Source organism: Lathyrus oleraceus, chromosome 5, assembly GCF_024323335.1.
Source record: "Lathyrus oleraceus cultivar Zhongwan6 chromosome 5, CAAS_Psat_ZW6_1.0, whole genome shotgun sequence".
NCBI classification, from domain to species: domain Eukaryota; kingdom Viridiplantae; phylum Streptophyta; class Magnoliopsida; order Fabales; family Fabaceae; genus Lathyrus; species Lathyrus oleraceus.
The window spans coordinates 389,313,494-389,334,224 of record NC_066583.1 but is presented as its reverse complement, the minus strand read 5'-3'; positions in this window follow the sequence as shown (position 1 = coordinate 389,334,224).

The window sequence follows — 20,731 nt, the reverse complement described above, 5'->3', positions numbered from 1 at the left end:
CAGGGGATTGATTGCTAATCCCTTCTATCTGTCAATTGCCTCTTCACTTAGGAGGACTTGAAGTACGTGGCACAAATATAAACAATCACAGTCATTGCCTCTTAAGGAGGACTTCAGCCAAATGCCTGCCAAAAGAAACGACAGGGCTTCCAGACTACATGGAGTTAGAAGGCTAAACTACCTCAGTGGTATGCCAACCACAAGCAAAGCAACTCAAGCAATGAGCTAAAGCAACTAAATTACCTGTAAGAAAATCAAACAAATCAGTATTCACATTCAAACAAATCAAACAGACAGTCAACAGTGGTTCTATATGTACACAAGTCATGCTCTATGTGAAAGCATTCAAGGGATTCCACCACACTCAATGAACCTACACACAACAAAGGTTAGTGGACAAAGAATTTGCATCTCAAGTCATGAGATCAACATAAACCATTGGGACTAGGAGCTTGAACCTGAAATGCAAAACTCAAAAGATGAGTACAAACCACTAGCACCAAGGCTAGGGTCAAAGGTAAGGCAAAAAGTCAAAACAGCAACCAATATTCCACATGAAGCTCATTTAATCAATCATGAACATGTCCTAAAAAGGACCAAGGTCAAATCCTAAGGCAAGGCCAGAATTCAATCAAGATGAGACAAAGACACACAATAAGATCATCAATTGGACATACAAGTGAGAAATTGCACATTAAATCAGAAACACATCCAATGATCATGAAATTTTATACACAAGCTCCACATGTTGAACACAAGCATGGTGCAAAAAATTAGAACCAGAGGAGCTTAATTGGCATGGCAATGAAAATGCACAAGTATGACATCAAATTGTGTGACACAAATTGTCACACCATACAATCATGTGTCTAAAATAGAAATGACAAATGCTAAAAATGCACAACCAAGCCTCAAAAATCACATGACATGTTAGGAATCAACACACCAAATCTCAAAGCAGTTGGCCAATGTATGAGCATTCCACAATAGAATGAATGAAGCATGTCACATTTGCATACATGTCCAAAGAATCCAACACAATTAAAATTCCATAAATGATAAAATCATGAAATTACAACCACAAAATAATAGACATCCATATGAACATGTAGAAAAAAATTGGGAATTAATTGGATCAACATGCTATTTTTTAGGATTTTTGGAATTTGATGAAAATAATAGGAAATAAAATGTGAATCATGTAGAAAATGATAATTGAAATAAGAAAATGGACCAAAGCATCAACCACGATCGAACAGAGGTCATGAGGATTCAAGGCGCGGCATGTAAAACACAGTCGTTTTGGCATGAGGAATTAAACTGCAAAAAGAAGCACTCACGCAGGAATCGAACACAGGATACATTGGATAATAGCGCGCTAACAGTACATTTGAAGACCTGAACCAGAAACCCTAGGAACAGTACATGCACGGCCAGGCATGGTGGTTTCCACCGTCTTCTTCATGAATACGGTGGTGCTACAGTAGCAAGCTCAAATTTTTTTTCCAGAATTGCACAATGTATACATCATTGGAAAGCTCTCATCAAGCACAACACAAATCCAATATTATTTTGGTCTAATTCATCACGAATCAAGAGAATCGAACCAAAACATTTTTGCACTCCAAACTTTAACTTAACATATCTCAATGAATACTCAACCATTTTTAATTCTAAAAGCATCAACAGAATCAGCATTCAAAGATCTACAATAACATGCACATAAAATCATGAATTAAGAGGTTCGAATTTCCAACCTCTTGAAGAACAATCAATGGCAGCAGTGGATTCAAAGGCCTAGCAATGTCCAAATCAGCTCTATCAACCTTGTTATGAAGTCTGATGCACGAATCAATGCTTGGAAAGGCTTAGATCTAGCTTAATCTCAAAGCTCCATGTTCATGTTCATGTATGGATTTGCTTAATTCTTCACCAATTTTTTCAACTCAGTGCTTGAATCCTACCAAATGATGATCAAGGAACAAGAATATGCAATAAAAATCATATGCAATGTGGAGAATTTTTGAATTTGGATGGAGAGAAAAATTTGGAGGGAGTTTGGATCTAGATCTAGAATGAGTGAAAACTGACAAATTCTGTTATGATTAAGGCTTTATACTATGTGTTAATCATGCTGAAAAATGTAATTAGCAATGGTTAATGGAAAATTAATCAAATATGAGGTGTCATGCACAAATTGCAAATTCACCTTATGCATGGCAATCCCACGTGAACAGTACCACATTATCATTCAATTACACTTAAAATCAATTTATGAACACAATGGAATGATCAAAAGGCTCATGTGATGCACCAATTTTAAATTCTTCATTTTCCCTCCAAAAATCACATGTATGCACCAATGATCATATGAGATTTTTCCATGTAATGCAATGAAGGATTTGGAAATTATAGGTCAAAAGGAGCATGATGCAAAAAGAGGCACTCAATTTGGAGTTTTAGATCAAAAGTTATGGCTCTTGGAAGTTCCATGCACACTTAGCAATCATTTGCTTATATCTTCTCAACCATTCATCAGATGCTCATGATCTTGGACTTTTTGGAAATGGGAGAGAAAGATCTTCAACTTTCATATTGGGAAAAATTTCATTTGAAGCTTCTTTGATGTTGGAAATTCAAGTTGAAAGTGGTCCAAAAACTTGCCATTTTTGGAAACTTGAAATTGCAGGTCACTTTCCATTTTTGGAAACTTTTGATCTGGCTTCAAAATCTTCAAGGTAGATGTTTGACATGATGAATAAACCTCTTTTGGACATGAATGAAGTGTCTCAAACCATTTCTCCACCTCCTAGCCCTCAGTTGACTTTCAGTTGACTTTTATGGGCCCCAGATGACCTGAAACTGCACTATGGACTTTTGAGCCTCTAGCACTTGGTACAATGGCTTTAAAATGAACCTTGGCTCATATAAACTCTCTAGAACAATCATGTGGCCTCCATATCAAGGAAAACTTGCTCTCTTTGTGTCGCACCTCAAAAATGCGATCCCTCGCGATGGAACGCGGAAAAAATGTTCGAAACAGAGTCGCCACCGAACTTTATTCATTCCAATGAAGGAATAGGAAAATTTCGAGAAAACCTTTATAGATAAGAACAATGGTCGTCGCAACCATATTCGGGTTCGGGAGTCGATTACGCAAGGGGAAGGTATTAGCACCCCTTACGTCCGTTGTACTCAACGGGAACCTCTTAGTCTGATTTTGCTATTTGACTGTTAATTGACTGTTTATCTGCTTGCTTCGAGTGATTAGAATTGATGATAGATATGGATGAAGACCTCAGGAGGGGGAAATGGGAGGTTTTTTATTAGTGTGCTCGCGAAGATACAGCAATCTCCTGCCTACGTATCCTTATGGTGCAATAAGGAAATCAGAGCATTCGTAGTTCGGGCTACTACGAATATTTGGTGGGTTTTGTTTTGATGAACGACTGTATAGGTCGGTGTTCTAACGGCTAAACGCTGGCGTTGTTTACTCTCGGTGGAGGCTCTAGCACTGGTTTGTTGTGCGCATTAGAAAGGATTGACAGTGTTCGTTTTGAAAGGGTTTTGGTCACGCGGGGGTGACGAGTTGATTTGATGTGTTTGGGTTTGATTGGTTTCGATCGCTCGGAGGCGAGAAGTTAGTTTGATTTGTTGAAGATGTTTTTGGAGAACGACGAAAGCTTGAGCAATATGGTGTACACCAATCGTCCAATTCTTTCGAGGAATAATAAGGCGTACGCCTTCTATTCCCTTTTTCGTTCGAATTATTTCGAAAGTTTGTTTGTGGATGTTGAATATGCACGGCAGTGAGGCGTACGCCTCCTACTTGCTTATTCAAGGAATAATGAGGCGTACGCCACCTATTCCCTTATCCAAGTTTATTTAGCGTGTTTTAGTCGGAAGTCGATAATTTGTGCAATATGGCATTCGCCAATTATTCAAATAATCGAAAGATTGTGAGGCGTACGCCTCCCATCTTTTATCATCCGAGGTTTAATTTAAGAAAGATATGTTTAGATGTTTGTATGTGATTTGCGAAGATAGTTTGAATTTGAATGGATAGGTTTGGAAAGGTCGATGATTTGAGTTTACTCGCTTGTGCTTTAAGTTTGATGACGAAGATTCGAGCAATGTGGCGTACGCCAATTATTCGAATAATCGAAAGATAGTGAGGCGTACGCCTCCTATCCTCTTTTCATCTGAAATACAGAATTAAACGTTGTAGAATTTGTAGAAATGATTTGAAATATTATGATTTGAAGTTTAATCGGGTGACAAGAACTTGCGCAATATGGTGTACGCCAATTATTCAAGTGCTTGAGAAATAGTGAAGCGTACACTTCATATCTCCTTTTCAACCCAAGTTTATGTTTAAAAAGAAAAATTCTTTTGAAATTGAATAGTTTGAAGAGTGGTTTGAATAATTTGAATTTAAAAATTATATTTGATTTTAAAAAGTGATTTGAAATTGTGTGATTTAAGATTTAATCGGGTGACAAGAACTCACGCAATATGGCGTACGCCAATTGTTCAAGTGCTTGAGAAATAATGAAGCGTACGCTTCCTATCTCCTTTTCATCCCAAATTTATGTTTAAAAAATCTTTTTGAAATTGAATTGGTTTGGAAAAATGATTTGAGGTTGTGAATGAGTTTATTTAGTGTATTATTTCATCTACTCGATTATCCAATAAACAAGTAGGTTTCATTGTAAGGAAGCCCAAGAGTAAGCTATGTGAGGTTGATGGCGATGCAAAGAGCGATCGACTTACAAGGGTGATTTAAAAATGGACTCGATATTTAAATCGAGAATTATATGATTTGTGCTTTTTGAAATTGGTTTGAATCAAATGAACTTGGTTTGGAAATGAATTGAAATTGAATTGAAAATGATTATGAAATGGTGATGGAAAAGAAAATCCTTTGATTATTATCAATATTTACTTAATTTGATTAATCAAACTAATTAAAACTAATTATCAAAATTATTTAATTGGTTCAAATAATTAAGTTAATTAAAGTTAATTAATTTAAAAAAAACAATTAAAAAAAAGTTCAATTAATTGTTATTGTTTATTATTATTAATAAAGTGACAATATTGAAAATTTGTTAAGATTTCGAAGGTATCACAACATCAAGTTGTCGGATCCATGCATTAGAGCCTTGATTTATCATAATGAAATTGAATGGAAACCATCATCCTTGTGCAACTATATTTATCTCTTACAAATTTCAGTGTGCATAGAATAATCAAAAACAAAGCATACACCGGTACAGGTCGAGCTGAAAACTCATCATACAGAAATAATATAGGGATAATATGTACACAATTGTAACTATAGATTTGGTTAAGAAATAAAAATGGTGAACAGAAATGTAAATCAGGATAACAGAAGTCACATTTATCTTCCAAAACAAACTCAAAATTTCTTTAAGTAAGAAAATCATGCACTGTGTCAAGGAGGAAGAACTCAAAATTAAATATACACCCTTCCTTCGCCTCCTTTTTAGACAAAGCTAGAGCAACATTCCGACTTAATATTTCAAACACACAAACAGGGCAGATTCACAAAACCTATGGTCATTCAACCAATTTCTTCTTCACATATGATTTAAACATAAATTCAGTTCAGAATTCCAAAAACAACAAACACTGTTTATACAACTTTATGCAAATGATGAACAACATGTCAATATAACAAATTCCATGAATTCCCAAAAAAAACAGTACCAGTTTATTAGGGTGTCGAATGGGATACCTAGCTTCGAACTCTTTCCCAGATGAAATCCTTCAGCGCCTGCTTCAAGATTTGTAAACCACTATTCCCAGGATTAAAGATCTAGACCTTGCTTTTCGCCGCTAATTCCTTTCATCAGCAACAACGCACAAACTCTGGAATCTTTTACCTCGTCACTGATTTGGTTAGACAAGCGTCTAAGCGATGACCTCGTTTTGCTGAGACGGCGTGAGGCTGGTGGGTTTTGACGGCGGGTGAAGGACGATTGGAGGTTTTCGGTTTAATGGAGGCGGCGGCGGTAGGACGATTGGAGGTGTGAGTCAAATGGGTTAGGGTTTCTTGAGGATTTGTGGGCGGAGGATGGTGGCGAGGATGAAGGTTTATGAAAAAAGAAAAGAGACGGAGGGTTTCGGTGGTGAGCGTTAGCGATTTCGCAGTCGGAGGTCGCGAGGTGAGTTTAGCCGGTGGAAGGGTTGTTGGTGGATTTGAGGTGGTGGTTTTGGGTTGATTTAAGGTGAGCGATGATGATGATGGCGGCGGACGGTGGAGAATGAGAGTGACGGCGATGAATGAAGGGTTTTGCTTCTTTCTTTTTGAGAGAAAATGAGAGAGGAGAGAGGATTTGTGCTTTCTGCTGAGTGTTGTGTGTGGAGGAGAAAGAGAGTGAGGCGTGGAGGGATATAGCGAGAGAGAGAGGGACGCATGGAGAGCTATCAGAGAGTGAGTGGAGTGAGGTGATTAGTAGTGGAGAGTGAGTGGGGAGAGACGTAGCAGACCGTTGGGAGTGGAGAGGAATGAGGTACGTGTGTGAGGTGAGTGATGTACAAGCTGGCACTGAATGAATTTTTTTGTTTTTTATGTAAGTAAAGTAAAAAGGATCCAATGGACCTAAATATATATATATACATATTATTTATAATAAATCATAAAAAAAAACTAACTAATAATTATTTTTAAACTAACTAATATCTAAACTAACTAATATTTAAAAACTAACCAATATTTAAAAAAACTAACTAATTCTTAATTAAATAACTAATATTTTTTTAAAAAAACTAACTAATTTTAATATTTTAATTACATATCTAAACAAAAATAATGACCCATAAAAATAGAAATCAAGTACCAATTTTATTCGGAAAATTAAGCCAGTCACCCTAAAATTGTCGGGACAAAACCTATTATTTGAAAAATAAACTGTTTTCCTCAAATTTCGACAATTCAACCGATTTTGTCTGTATTCTCAAATAAGTCCAATCTGACTGACATTTCGGGTATTATTCATGATGCAAATGTATGTCATGCTATGCATATGATGCTAAATTAAAAAATGAAATTAATTCTATAAAAAATTAAAAATGCCCGGACAAAATTGGGGTACGACAGCTGCCCCTATTTAATTATCTTGAATTAGAAGGTAAAAATGACAATGGTCATCATACGTTCGTGGTGGAAGGTAATTAAATACGAAAGGATCCGAATTTTGTCCTTTGGAATGCAATGGAGAGATGCAAATGGAAAATGCAATGGATTCTAACAGCACCGAGGTAAAGGGGTAGAATGTTCGATCAATGCCAACCCTCGAGTCAACATTCAAATCTTGTAAAGGTCATTTTCTGATGTAAAGACAAAACTGTACATGTTTTCTGGCACCAAAAGGATGACAGTAGGACTTGCTATTACCCAAAAGGATGATAGTAGTTCACCATGATTGTCAGGATTGTCATCATCAAAAGGATGATGGATAAACCGAGCTTCAAAAGTAGTCATCACCAAAAGGATGATGGTTACAGTGGGTACAACAAAGATCACCGTCACCAAAAGGATGATGGTAAGATCACCAATAATTCTCGCTATCACCAAAAGGATGAAAGCTAGACACAATCCAAAGATTCTCATCACCAAAAGGATGATGTCCGTCACCAAAAGGATGATGGTTATTCTGATAAATTTTCTCATTTTTGAGAGTATAATATCAGGGCTATCACCAAAAAGGATGATAGTTGACTCATCAACTTCAAAGATCACCGTCACCAAAAGGATGAAGGTAAGATCCAACAACAAAACTTGTTATCACCAAAAGGATGATAATAAGTCAACAATCACCGTCACCAAAAGGATGAAGGTATAATTAGGAGACATAACTTGTTATCGCCAAAAGGACGATAATAAGTCACACAACGCAATTGATCACCATCACCAAAAGGATGAAGGTAAGATCAAGACAAACTTGTTATCACCAAAAGGATGATAATAAGTCAACAATCACCATCACCAAAAGGATGAAGGTATAATTAAAAGACACAACTTGTTATCGCCAAAAGGACGATAATAAGCACACACGCAATTTATCACCATCACCAAAAGGATGAAGGTAGGATCAAGACACAAACTTGTTATCACCAAAAGGATGATAATAAGTCAACAATCACCATCACCAAAAGGATGAAGGCATTGTCAAACGACAAAACTTGTTACCACCAAAAGGATGATAATAAGTACACACGCAGTGGATCACCATCACCAAAAGGATGAAGGTAAAATTAAAAGACACAACTTTTATCGCCAAAAGGACGATAATAAGTCAACAATCACCATCACCAAAAGGATGAAGGTATTGTCAAACGACAAAACTCGTTACCACCAAAAGGATGATAATAAGTCACACACACAATTGATCGCCATCACCAAAAGGATGAAGGTAGGATCAAGACACAAACTTGTTATCACCAAAAGGATGATAAGAAGTCAACAATCACCATCACCAAAAGGATGAAGGTATTGTCAAACGACAAAGCTCGTTATCACCAAAAGGATGATAATAAGCACACACGCAATTGATCACCATCACCAAAAGGATGAGGGTAGGATCAAGACACAAACTTGTTATCACCAAAAGGATGATAATAAGGACAGAACTTCAAAACTTGTTATCACCAAAAGGATGATAATAAGCTGAAACAGACTCAATGATCGCCATCACCAAAAGGATGAGGGTAAGATCAAAACAAAACTCGTTATCACCAAAAGGATGATAATGAGCCCATAACTCAAATGGTCACCGTCACCAAAAGGATGAAGGTAAGACCAATAACAAAACTTATTACCACCAAAAGGATGATAATAAGTCAAAACTTCAAAACTTGTTATCACCAAAAGGGTGATAATAAGTCGATAGTCACCATCACCAAAAGGATGAAGGCACTACAACACAACAGAACTCGTTATCACCAAAAGGATGATAATGAATCAACAATCACCAACACCAAAAGGATGAAGGTGGAAACATCTCTTCGAAACTTGTTACCACCAAAAGGATGATAACAAGTTATAATAACTTCAAATATTGCTGACACCAAAAGGATGACAGTGGGATTGGACTTTTCAAATGTCACCATCACCAAAAGGATGATAGCTTAAACCAAACTCCGTAATCTCTATCACCAAAAGGATGATTTTAGATTAAACTGGACGTCATCACCAAAAGGATGATGATTGAACCAGAATGACAAGGATTGCTTATCACCATAAGGATCGCCGACACCAAAAGGATGACGGTAGGCTGTAATAATTGTAGAGGTCACCATTCACCAAAAGGATGAAGGTTAGACCAAAACTTCACGGATCTTCGACACCAAAAGGACGACGGTAAGATCACAAATGTCAAGGATTTACCATTACCAAAAGGATAACGGTTACCATAAACAGGATGATGATCAATATTTCTCCTCAATGGACTTTCACCAAAAGGATGATAGTGAGAAAAATATTGGGAAAAATAAGGCTACTGACAAAGTTCAGTAAACCCGACTTGCTGGGTAGTATTGGAACATTGTTGGGTAAGACTGGCTTGGGGTATCAACAACAAAAGGTTGCAAAACCAATATTCTCTGGGGAGATGTAGTTTCTGTCAACAAAAGGTTACAGGAAACGACTTGTTGAGGGATGCTCAACGCGAAACAAGGTAAGTGTTTAAAGAAACAATGTTTGACTTAGCTGAGGATAACATCTTATCAACAAAAGGTTGAAGGATGTAACTCAATGGGGAACGCCCGATAGGAGGGTATGAAATCACTCAGGAAAAGTGACAATGACTCAACTGAGGGTTGGCCTGGATGCCTACGACTAAACCTTGGATTTTTATTCGTGTTATGTACATGAATGATATGTATGTGTTATGTATGAGGTGATGCATGTGATGCATGCGATGCATGTTTGAATGCAGGGGATTATTGGTTTAATAGGGATTGGCCTCCCTTTCAAAGGCAATGTGTTTTTTGGAAACCAGTGCTGGTTGTATTTGTTTTTGTGAGAATGCTAGCAAGGTGGACCTTGTTTTTTTTTTTGTAATTGTCACTGTGATTTAGACTGTTGGTTGGTGGGTGAAAGGATCTGACTTCCCGACACTCGGTAGTTGATGATGTGATGAACATGCAATAGGTATGGGTGCTCTTGGTGCCCCAAGCTTGATCTCTTGCTGATATATTGTGTATTTGTCTTTGAGAAGATCTCGATTTCTTCTTCTGAAATGTACGGCCAACCTGTAACTGAGCATAGCGACGTGATCAACGCATGTTGGTTATGCCTTTGATGTGCCCCAAGGATTCTTGTCAAGATGTGACATTGTACTTGTATGAACTTTTGATGTTTTGGTTGTGAACTCAAGCAATCACCAATGTCTTGATGCAATCGGCCTGACTGACTTGGAGATATGAAGGGAATCTGCCCCCTGCCACTTGTCTTGCCCCTGATTATCATTTGAGGGACTTGCCCCAGGCGGGCTGAGTTTTGAAGTGTTTTTCCTCCCTGATCAACCGATGCTTGGAAATTTGTCTTATATTGACTACTTCTTATGTCATCATGATCAGAAGATGCCATGCCCCTGATTCACAGGATGGTCTTGATTTGTGTCAGCACCAACGATCAAGTGCCTCTTGAATTGCCCCTTGTTGGAATTTCTTTGATGTCAAGTACTGACTGACAATTAAGAATTGCTATCCGAGAAATGGTGATTTTAATGCAACAGTTATGCAAGTTTTGAAAAACAATCATTCATTTTGGAAGTGTTGTGGTAGTGTGTGGCGAGTGGATCATGTGTCCAAACGCGGTGCTTGATTTAGCTGGTGTGTGAGTGATATGGTGAGAATAGAAATTTAGCAAATTTTTAGGAGTCAGTTTACTCAACCTTGCTATAGTATGCTTTTAGAATAAACCTTACTTCAATTAGGTCTTTTGAGGGTTGTAACGTGGCTTGGTTCATGGTTATTGAAACAAAAGGATATAAGGCTCAAAGTTTATTTTAACCCACCCCTTCTTCATGATGATCTCCAATCCTATGTTCAGTTAATTCACACACATTCGTCTTTTGCAGGTGTAAGGATAAAGATGGTGATTCAAGGTCTCTTGGAATGGCAACCACCTTTTTTTGTTTTTTTTTTTTTGGGATGCTGGTGACCCTTTGATTTTGGTGTGGTGGTCACTGAATCTTGTTTTTTGTTTTGTTGGAGACTTTCATTGTCTCTTTCGATTTTTGTTTTGATCCCTAACTTTTGCATGGACCGCTTTGTTTGAAGCTCTTAATCCATCGGGATTGCCCCTGTTTTTGCCTAAGTCTCCTTTCAGGATGTTGGACTTAGCGGGCTCTTTCTTTGACTTTTTTTTTTGAAATTGTGACTGCCAAGTCATTGGTCATTGAAGAACAACCGACATAAAATTTGGATTTGTATGGTTCCTTCGACACTTCATGATATGTGCGAAGACTATCATGTGATTGATCCTTGTATGGGATATTTCATCTTTGTAATTCGAAAGTGTAGTTAAATTAACTGAACACTACCCTGCCCCGGGTTAAGCGTAAGGGTTTGTAGATCCGAAAGAAACTCCTACTTCTAGGCTCGAAGTGGTTGACTAGGGATTAACTCCTTATCTCTCCAGTGTTTGGGGATTTGAAACAATGCCTGTACATCATTAGCAGGATTTTATCCGAAAGCATTCAATCAGCAATTATGAGTGTTTTGTTTTCGTCATCCTCCTTCCAACATTTACTAACAATAGTGTGATGAAAGAAAGTGAGGTGGAAAAGTATGTGTTTGTGATTTGAAAATGTGATAGATGAGTGAAGATGAAAGATTGATTCAAAGCATGCATAATCATCCCATTAATAAGACCAAATACAAATAACAATGTTTAAAGTATACGGTACTTAAACAATCAAGACAAATTACAAGAATGCAAAAAATGGTAAAACTGGCATAATGATTGCCTTCATTCAAAGAAACGGACTTCATCTCTTGATTCTTTGTTGGGATTGCTCTGCTGATCAGGTCGGTGGGAAGCTTTACCTTCGAGCTTCACTTGACTCTGCATGCGCCGGCATGGGGTTTGTTGCAACGTTTGGCCTCGCTGGCGTGAACGTAAGTGCTTTACTATCAATCAGGTCTTGGACCTTGTGCTTGAAAGCCTTACAGTTCTCTATTGTATGCCCTGGGACACCCATGTGATACTCACAGTGAGCATTGGCATCGTAGCCTGGAGGATATGGTGGAGTTGCAGGTGTTATCTCCTTCAGAACAACCGATCCATCCTTTAGCAGGTAGGGAAGGATCTTGCTATATGATACTGGCAAAGGATCGAAATGTCTTTCTGGCCTCCTTGCCCTCTGTTGGTTAGGGGGACGTGGTTGTGGAGCACGTTGATGTTGATTCTGATGCTGATAAGCTGTTTGTTGATAAGGCTGTTGATATTGTTGTTGATGGGGTTGCTGATATGGAGGCTGATATGGTGTCGGGACGACAGCGGCAACCTGATCATAAGGCATAGGAGCATACGGGCGTGCCCTATATCCTCCTCCTCCCATTACAGCATTGGTTTGCCCTTCTGGCTTCTTTGGGAGATTGGGATATGGTTTCTTCATCCCACTTGAAGCATTAGCAGTGCAAGGTAGTTTTCCTTTCTTGATTTGACTCTCGATTCGTTCTCCCACGGAGACGACCTCAGCAAAAGTAGGGAAACTGGATCCTACCATCTTCTCCATGTACTGGGTGTGCAGAGTTCCCATAAACATGTCAATCAGTTCTTTGTCAAGGAGAGGAGGTTGGACACGAGCTGCAAGCTCTCTCCACCGCTGTGCGTATTCCTTGAATGACTCATTGTTGCGTTGAGTCATGTCTTGTAGCTGTGTGCGATTGGGCGCTAGATCAGTGTTGTACTGATAATGCCTGAGGAATGCTTCAGCAAGGTCTCTCCATGACTGGACCTGACCTCTCTCCAGTTGCATGTACCACTCCAAGGATGCCCCACTAAGGCTATCTTGGAAGTAATGAATCAGGAGTTGATCATTACCGATGTGGGCAGCCATCTTGCGGCAGTAAGCTCTGAGGTGTGTTCTTGGGCAGCTGATTCCCTTGTATTTATCAAAGTCCGGGACCTTGAATTTTTGTGGAATCACGAGTCCTGGTACCAGGCACATATCAACGGCGTCCAAACCGGGAGTAGTGTGAACCTCCAAGGACTTAAACTTTTCCTCCAAAGCATGGAGTCTATCAACAGCTGGGTCTGGGAGACCTCCAACAGCAGGTTTGGCGGGTTGTGGCATGAATAAGGCGTCGTATGGATCTTCATCACCCATCATGGATCCATGTCGAGCAGATGTAGCAGAATGCTCATGGGGGTTCATGTTGACCATGGGAACAGGAATATGGATTGGTCCTTCTCTAGGTTGATTAGAGTTACCATCAAGGTCAATCACTCCAGGGATACTGAGCGATGGCGATCCAAACTGGGCAGCAACTTTCCTAGCTTCAGCATTAGTCTCAGCATCCTTCTCCTTCTGGGCTAAGAGCAACATAGTTTCTAGCAAGCGATCCATCTTTGCTTGCATGGAGTCGATGTCAGTCCTCATTGAAACTTGATTTGCTTCCAACTGTTCGAGTGTCATCTTGTAGTTGCGGCGTGTCTCGTACCGGTGTCGAGTAGTCAGCGTTTACTGGACAAGGGGAGAATATGGTGTAAGTTTTTGTTCCTGGATAGTGATATGCAATGCATGCTGATGATATGCAAATGCATGAAATTTTGCCATGATTTTTCATAAAGGAATACAGACTCAAAATTATTCACGCGTCGGGTACGTCAGGATAACAGGAAGAAGTACGGGTTTCTCTGATTACTAGAAGTTCCCAAGGGTAGGTTCTAAAGTTATGTTTTCAAGGAAGGAACTTAGACTCACGGATCAAGTTCAAAACTTCCTCGCAATAGTGGGCTAGCCACATCGTGATGGGAGTTCTGAAATGATCTAATCTAAGTGGGATTCTTGTATTGTACGAACAGGGTGTACACCCTTCGGTTCAATACTACATAATCACCGATTATGAAAACAAAACTTGGTTTTAAGGCGAGGTCCCTAGAGTCACGGATCGTGTTTAGAACCTCCACCGCAATGATGGGCTAGCCATATTGTGATGGGAACTCCAAACAGATCTACTCCAGGTGGAGTCTTCGTATTGTCCCAATGAGGTGTACACCCCCCGGTTCAATACTACACAACTCCGGGTTCTAAATTTTTTCTCGAAGCTCGGGTATGGAGCTTATCTCACAACAGACATCAAGCCCCATATCAAAGTATCAAAATACATTACATACAATACAAGTAATGAGAATAAAATACAGAGAAATAAACATGGAAGATAAGAACATCTTCTAACAGTCACAACAAAATTAAACTAAGTTAGGCTAGACTCTCTCTTGCTTGGAGCAGGGTCCCCAGCAGAGTCGCCAGTCTGTCGCACCTCAAAAATGCGATCCCTCGCGATGGAACGCGGAAAAAATGTTCGAAACAGAGTCGCCACCGAACTTTATTCATTCCAATGAAGGAATAGGAAAATATCGAGAAAACCTTTATAGATAAGAACAATGGTCGTCGCAACCATATTCGGGTTCGGGAGTCGATTACGCAAGGGGAAGGTATTAGCACCCCTTACGTCCGTTGTACTCAACGGGAACCTCTTAGTCTGATTTTGCTATTTGACTGTTAATTGACTGTTTATCTGCTTGCTTCGAGTGATTAGAATTGATGATAGATATGGATGAAGACCTCAGGAGGGGGAAATGGGAGGTTTTTTATTAGTGTGCTCGCGAAGATACAGCAATCTCCTGCCTACGTATCCTTATGGTGCAATAAGGAAATCAGAGCATTCGTAGTTCGGGCTACTACGAATATTTGGTGGGTTTTGTTTTGATGAACGACTGTATAGGTCGGCGTTCTAACGGCTAAACGCTGGCGTTGTCTACTCTCGGTGGAGGCTCTAGCACTGGTTTGTTGTGCGCATTAGAAAGGATTGACAGTGTTCGTTTTGAAAGGGTTTTGGTCACGCGGGGGTGACGAGTTGATTTGATGTGTTTGGGTTTGATTGGTTTCGATCGCTCGGAGGCGAGAAGTTAGTTTGATTTGTTGAAGATGTTTTTGGAGAACGACGAAAGCTTGAGCAATATGGTGTACACCAATCGTCCAATTCTTTCGAGGAATAATAAGGCGTACGCCTTCTATTCCCTTTTTCGTTCGAATTATTTCGAAAGTTTGTTTGTGGATGTTGAATATGCACGGCAGTGAGGCGTACGCCTCCTACTTGCTTATTCAAGGAATAATGAGGCGTACGCCACCTATTCCCTTATCCAAGTTTATTTAGCGTGTTTTAGTCGGAAGTCGATAATTTGTGCAATATGGCGTTCGCCAATTATTCAAATAATCGAAAGATTGTGAGGCGTACGCCTCCCATCTTTTATCATCCGAGGTTTAATTTAAGAAAGATATGTTTAGATGTTTGTATGTGATTTGCGAAGATAGTTTGAATTTGAATGGATAGGTTTGGAAAGGTCGATGATTTGAGTTTACTCGCTTGTGCTTTAAGTTTGATGACGAAGATTCGAGCAATGTGGCGTACGCCAATTATTCGAATAATCGAAAGATAGTGAGGCGTACGCCTCCTATCCTCTTTTCATCTGAAATACAGAATTAAACGTTGTAGAATTTGTAGAAATGATTTGAAATATTATGATTTGAAGTTTAATCGGGTGACAAGAACTTGCGCAATATGGCGTACGCCAATTATTCAAGTGCTTGAGAAATAGTGAAGCGTACACTTCATATCTCCTTTTCAACCCAAGTTTATGTTTAAAAAGAAAAATTCTTTTGAAATTGAATAGTTTGAAGAGTGGTTTGAATAATTTGAATTTAAAAATTATATTTGATTTTAAAAAGTGATTTGAAATTGTGTGATTTAAGATTTAATCGGGTGACAAGAACTCACGCAATATGGCGTACGCCAATTGTTCAAGTGCTTGAGAAATAATGAAGCGTACGCTTCCTATCTCCTTTTCATCCCAAATTTATGTTTAAAAAATCTTTTTGAAATTGAATTGGTTTGGAAAAATGATTTGAGGTTGTGAATGAGTTTATTTAGTGTATTATTTCATCTACTCGATTATCCAATAAACAAGTAGGTTTCATTGTAAGGAAGCCCAAGAGTAAGCTATGTGAGGTTGATGGCGATGCAAAGAGCGATCGACTTACAAGGGTGATTTAAAAATGGACTCGATATTTAAATCGAGAATTATATGATTTGTGCTTTTTGAAATTGGTTTGGATCAAATGAACTTGGTTTGGAAATGAATTGAAATTGAATTGAAAATGATTATGAAATGGTGATGGAAAAGAAAATCCTTTGATTATTATCAATATTTACTTAATTTGATTAATCAAACTAATTAAAACTAATTATCAAAATTATTTAATTGGTTCAAATAATTAAGTTAATTAAGGTTAATTAATTTAAAAAAAACAATTAAAAAAAAAGTTCAATTAATTGTTATTGTTTATTATTATTAATAAAGTGACAATATTGAAAATTTGTTAAGATTTCGAAGGTATCACAACATCAAGTTGTCGGATCCATGCATTAGAGCCTTGATTTATCATAATGAAATTGAATGGAAACCATCATCCTTGTGCAACTATATTTATCTCTTACAAATTTCAGTGTGCATAGAATAATCAAAAACAAAGCATACACCGGTACAGGTCGAGCTGAAAACTCATCATACAGAAATAATATAGGGATAATATGTACACAATTGTAACTATAGATTTGGTTAAGAAATAAAAATGGTGAACAGAAATGTAAATCAGGATAACAGAAGTCACATTTATCTTCCAAAACAAACTCAAAATTTCTTTAAGTAAGAAAATCATGCACTGTGTCAAGGAGGAAGAACTCAAAATTAAATATACACCCTTCCTTCGCCTCCTTTTTAGACAAAGCTAGAGCAACATTCCGACTTAATATTTCAAACACACAAACAGGGCAGATTCACAAAACCTATAGTCATTCAACCAATTTCTTCTTCACATATGATTTAAACATAAATTCAGTTCAGAATTCCAAAAACAACAAACACTGTTTATACAACTTTATGCAAATGATGAACAACATGTCAATATAACAAATTCCATGAATTCCCAAAAAAAACAGTACCAGTTTATTAGGGTGTCGAATGGGATACCTAGCTTCGAACTCTTTCCCAGATGAAATCCTTCAGCGCCTGCTTCAAGATTTGTAAACCACTATTCCCAGGATTAAAGATCTAGACCTTGCTTTTCGCCGCTAATTCCTTTCATCAGCAACAACGCACAAACTCTGGAATCTTTTACCTCGTCACTGATTTGGTTAGACAAGCGTCTAAGCGATGACCTCGTTTTGCTGAGACGGCGTGAGGCTGGTGGGTTTTGACGGCGGGTGAAGGACGATTGGAGGTTTTCGGTTTAATGGAGGCGGCGGCGGTAGGACGATTGGAGGTGTGAGTCAAATGGGTTAGGGTTTCTTGAGGATTTGTGGGCGGAGGATGGTGGAGAGGATGAAGGTTTATGAAAAAAGAAAAGAGACGGAGGGTTTCGGTGGTGAGCGTTAGCGATTTCGCAGTCGGAGGTCGCGAGGTGAGTTTAGCCGGTGGAAGGGTTGTTGGTGGATTTGAGGTGGTGGTTTTGGGTTGATTTAAGGTGAGCGATGATGATGATGGCGGCGGACGGTGGAGAATGAGAGTGACGGCGATGAATGAAGGGTTTTGCTTCTTTCTTTTTGAGAGAAAATGAGAGAGGAGAGAGGATTTGTGTTTTCTGCTGAGTGTTGTGTGTGGAGGAGAAAGAGAGTGAGGCGTGGAGGGATATAGCGAGAGAGAGAGGGACGCGTGGAGAGCTATCAGAGAGTGAGTGGAGTGAGGTGATTAGTAGTGGAGAGTGAGTGGGGAGAGACGTAGCAGACCGTTGGGAGTGGAGAGGAATGAGGTACGTGTGTGAGGTGAGTGATGTACAAGCTGGCACTGAATGAATTTTTTGTAAGAACAAAAAGTGTTCTACAACAGACTCCATGATTTTGATGATAACAAAGGATGAAAATAAAAATGGCACCCTAACGAAAAGTTTCTAAGTGTGCAGGGTTCTAAAGAAAGAAGAAATAAATCTGATGATGTCATCAGATGCACAACAAGATCAGATGCAAAATCTCAAGTATCAGAAGCATCTAAAGAGGAATCTCGTTTCAAGAAGCTCTGACTCTGGACAAAACTGCAAAGTATCAGAAGCATCTGAACATGAAGTAAAGTCTAGAAGCTCTGACTCTGAACAAATGTCCTCTGTAACTCTGGAAGTTATCAGCGCTATCTGAACTTTCAAGAAATAATATCAGAAGCAAGATTCTCCAGATACACAAAGACTCTAATCAGAATTGTTAATCATGATGAAGTAACGTTTAAGCCAAGTTAAAGTTCTGCAAATGGATTTCCTCAATTAAAAAGAGACGTTAATCTCCACTTCCAAGAGAGAAGATACCAATTGTGGTAAGTAGTCACTTCTAAAAGAAAAAAGTCTACTGCAGAAGCTATTAATGGAATGGCGTAATTACATCTAAATATCCAACAGATTCAACGCTACTTCAACTCTACTTCAACTCCTATAAATAGAGAAGAAATCTCATTCAGTAAACACGAAGAAATCACTAGCCAAAACTATACTGAAATCATATCACGCTCAAGAAAAACATCTTTGTTCTTCAAAGAATTTCACTAAGCTTTTGCTTATCAAGTGAAAAATTTGTTCTTAAGTTTGTAATATTTGCTTTCTTAGAAGCACTCTAGATTACACATCTTGTATCTAATTCTTATTTGATTTCCTCAAGTGACTCTTTGTAGTCTGTAGACTTGAGAGGACTAAGAGATTTTCTTCTCTCTTAGGGGTTGTTTGTAATCTTTCAAGATTAGTGGATTAAGTCCTTGTTGAAGGCGAAATCACCTTGGCCGGGTGGACTGGAGTAGCTTTGTGTTATAAGCGAACCAGTATAAAATCATTGTGTGATTTCATTTTGCAAAAGCGCTTATTTTTCAAACAATTCAAACCCCCCCTTTCTTGTTTTTCTCACCTTCAATTGGTATCAGAGCTCCGGCTCTGTTATTGATTTTCAAATCAAACACTTAACCGTGTAGAGAGATCCAGTGCGAGAAAAACAAATGGCCCACTCAAATGAGAAAGATTCTTACAATGCCAAGCCTCCTGTTTTTGATGGAGAAAAGTTTGATTACTGGAAAGATAGAATCGAAAGTTTCTTTCTGGGTTATGATGCTGACCTCTGGGACATTGTCACAGATGGATACAAACCTCCAACCTTAAATGGAGCTGAAGTTCCCAGAAGCAAAATGTCAGAAGATCAGAAACGTGAGTTCAAAAATCATCACAAGGCCAGAACAATACTTCTAAATGCTATATCATACAACGAATACGAAAAGATCACCAACAGAGAGACGGCTAAAGATATACTTGACTCTCTGAAGATGACCCATGAAGGAAACTCCCAAGTCAAGGAGACGAAGGCTCTGGCGTTGATCCAGAAATATGAAGCCTTCAAGATGGAAGATGACGAAGCTATAGAAGCTATGTTTTCCAGATTCCAAACTCTTATTGCAGGTCTTAAAGTGCTAGACAAAGGATACACGACTGCAGATCATGTTAAGAAGATTGTCAGAAGTCTGCCAAAGAAATGGAGACCTATGGTTACTGCTCTGAAGTTATCAAAGGATCTGAACAGTATCAGCCTTGAAGAACTTGTTAGTTCTCTCAGAAGCCATGAGATAGAACTAGAGGAGGATGAGCCTCAGAAAAGGAACAAGTCAGTGGCGCTGAAGTCCAGACCTGAAAGACGGAAGTCAGACAGAACCAAAGCTCTCCAGGCAGAAACTGCAGATACTGACGACTCTGAACCTGAAGACTCTGATGATGAAGAAGAACTGTCCTTACTAACCAGAAGAGTTAAGCAACTCTGGAAAAGAAGGAACAACAACAACTTCAGAAGATCAAGACCCAGAGGGGATAGATCAGAGTCAACTTCAAAAGGTAAACCTAATAAAGATATTACCTGTTTTGAATGTAAAGAAACAGGTCATTATAGAAATGAATGCCCCAAGCTGAAGAAAGATAACTCTAAGAAAGAAAGCTTCAAGAAAAATGCCTTCAGAACAAAGAAAGGATTAATGGCCACCTGGGACGATAGTGAATCAGGATCATCAGAATCTGACTCTGATGAACAAGCCAACGTAGCATTTATGGCTACCACATCCAGCAGCTCAGATGAAGAATCTGAAGAGATATCCTATGCAGCAAAGTTCAGACACCAGTCATGGTACCTGGACTCTGGATGCTCGCGACATATGACGGGAAGAAAGTCTATGTTCCAAAGCCTGGAACTTAAAGACGCTGGCTTCGTAGGCTTTGGAGGAGATCAGAAAGGAAGGATCAGAGGCTCCGGAACTATTGGTAATGGTACTCTTCCCTCTATATCTGATGTTCTTTATGTAGAAGGATTAATGCATAACTTGTTATCCATAAGTCAATTAAGTGATAACGGTTATGATGTAATCTTTAATCAAAAAACGTGTAAAGCAATTAGTCAGAACGAT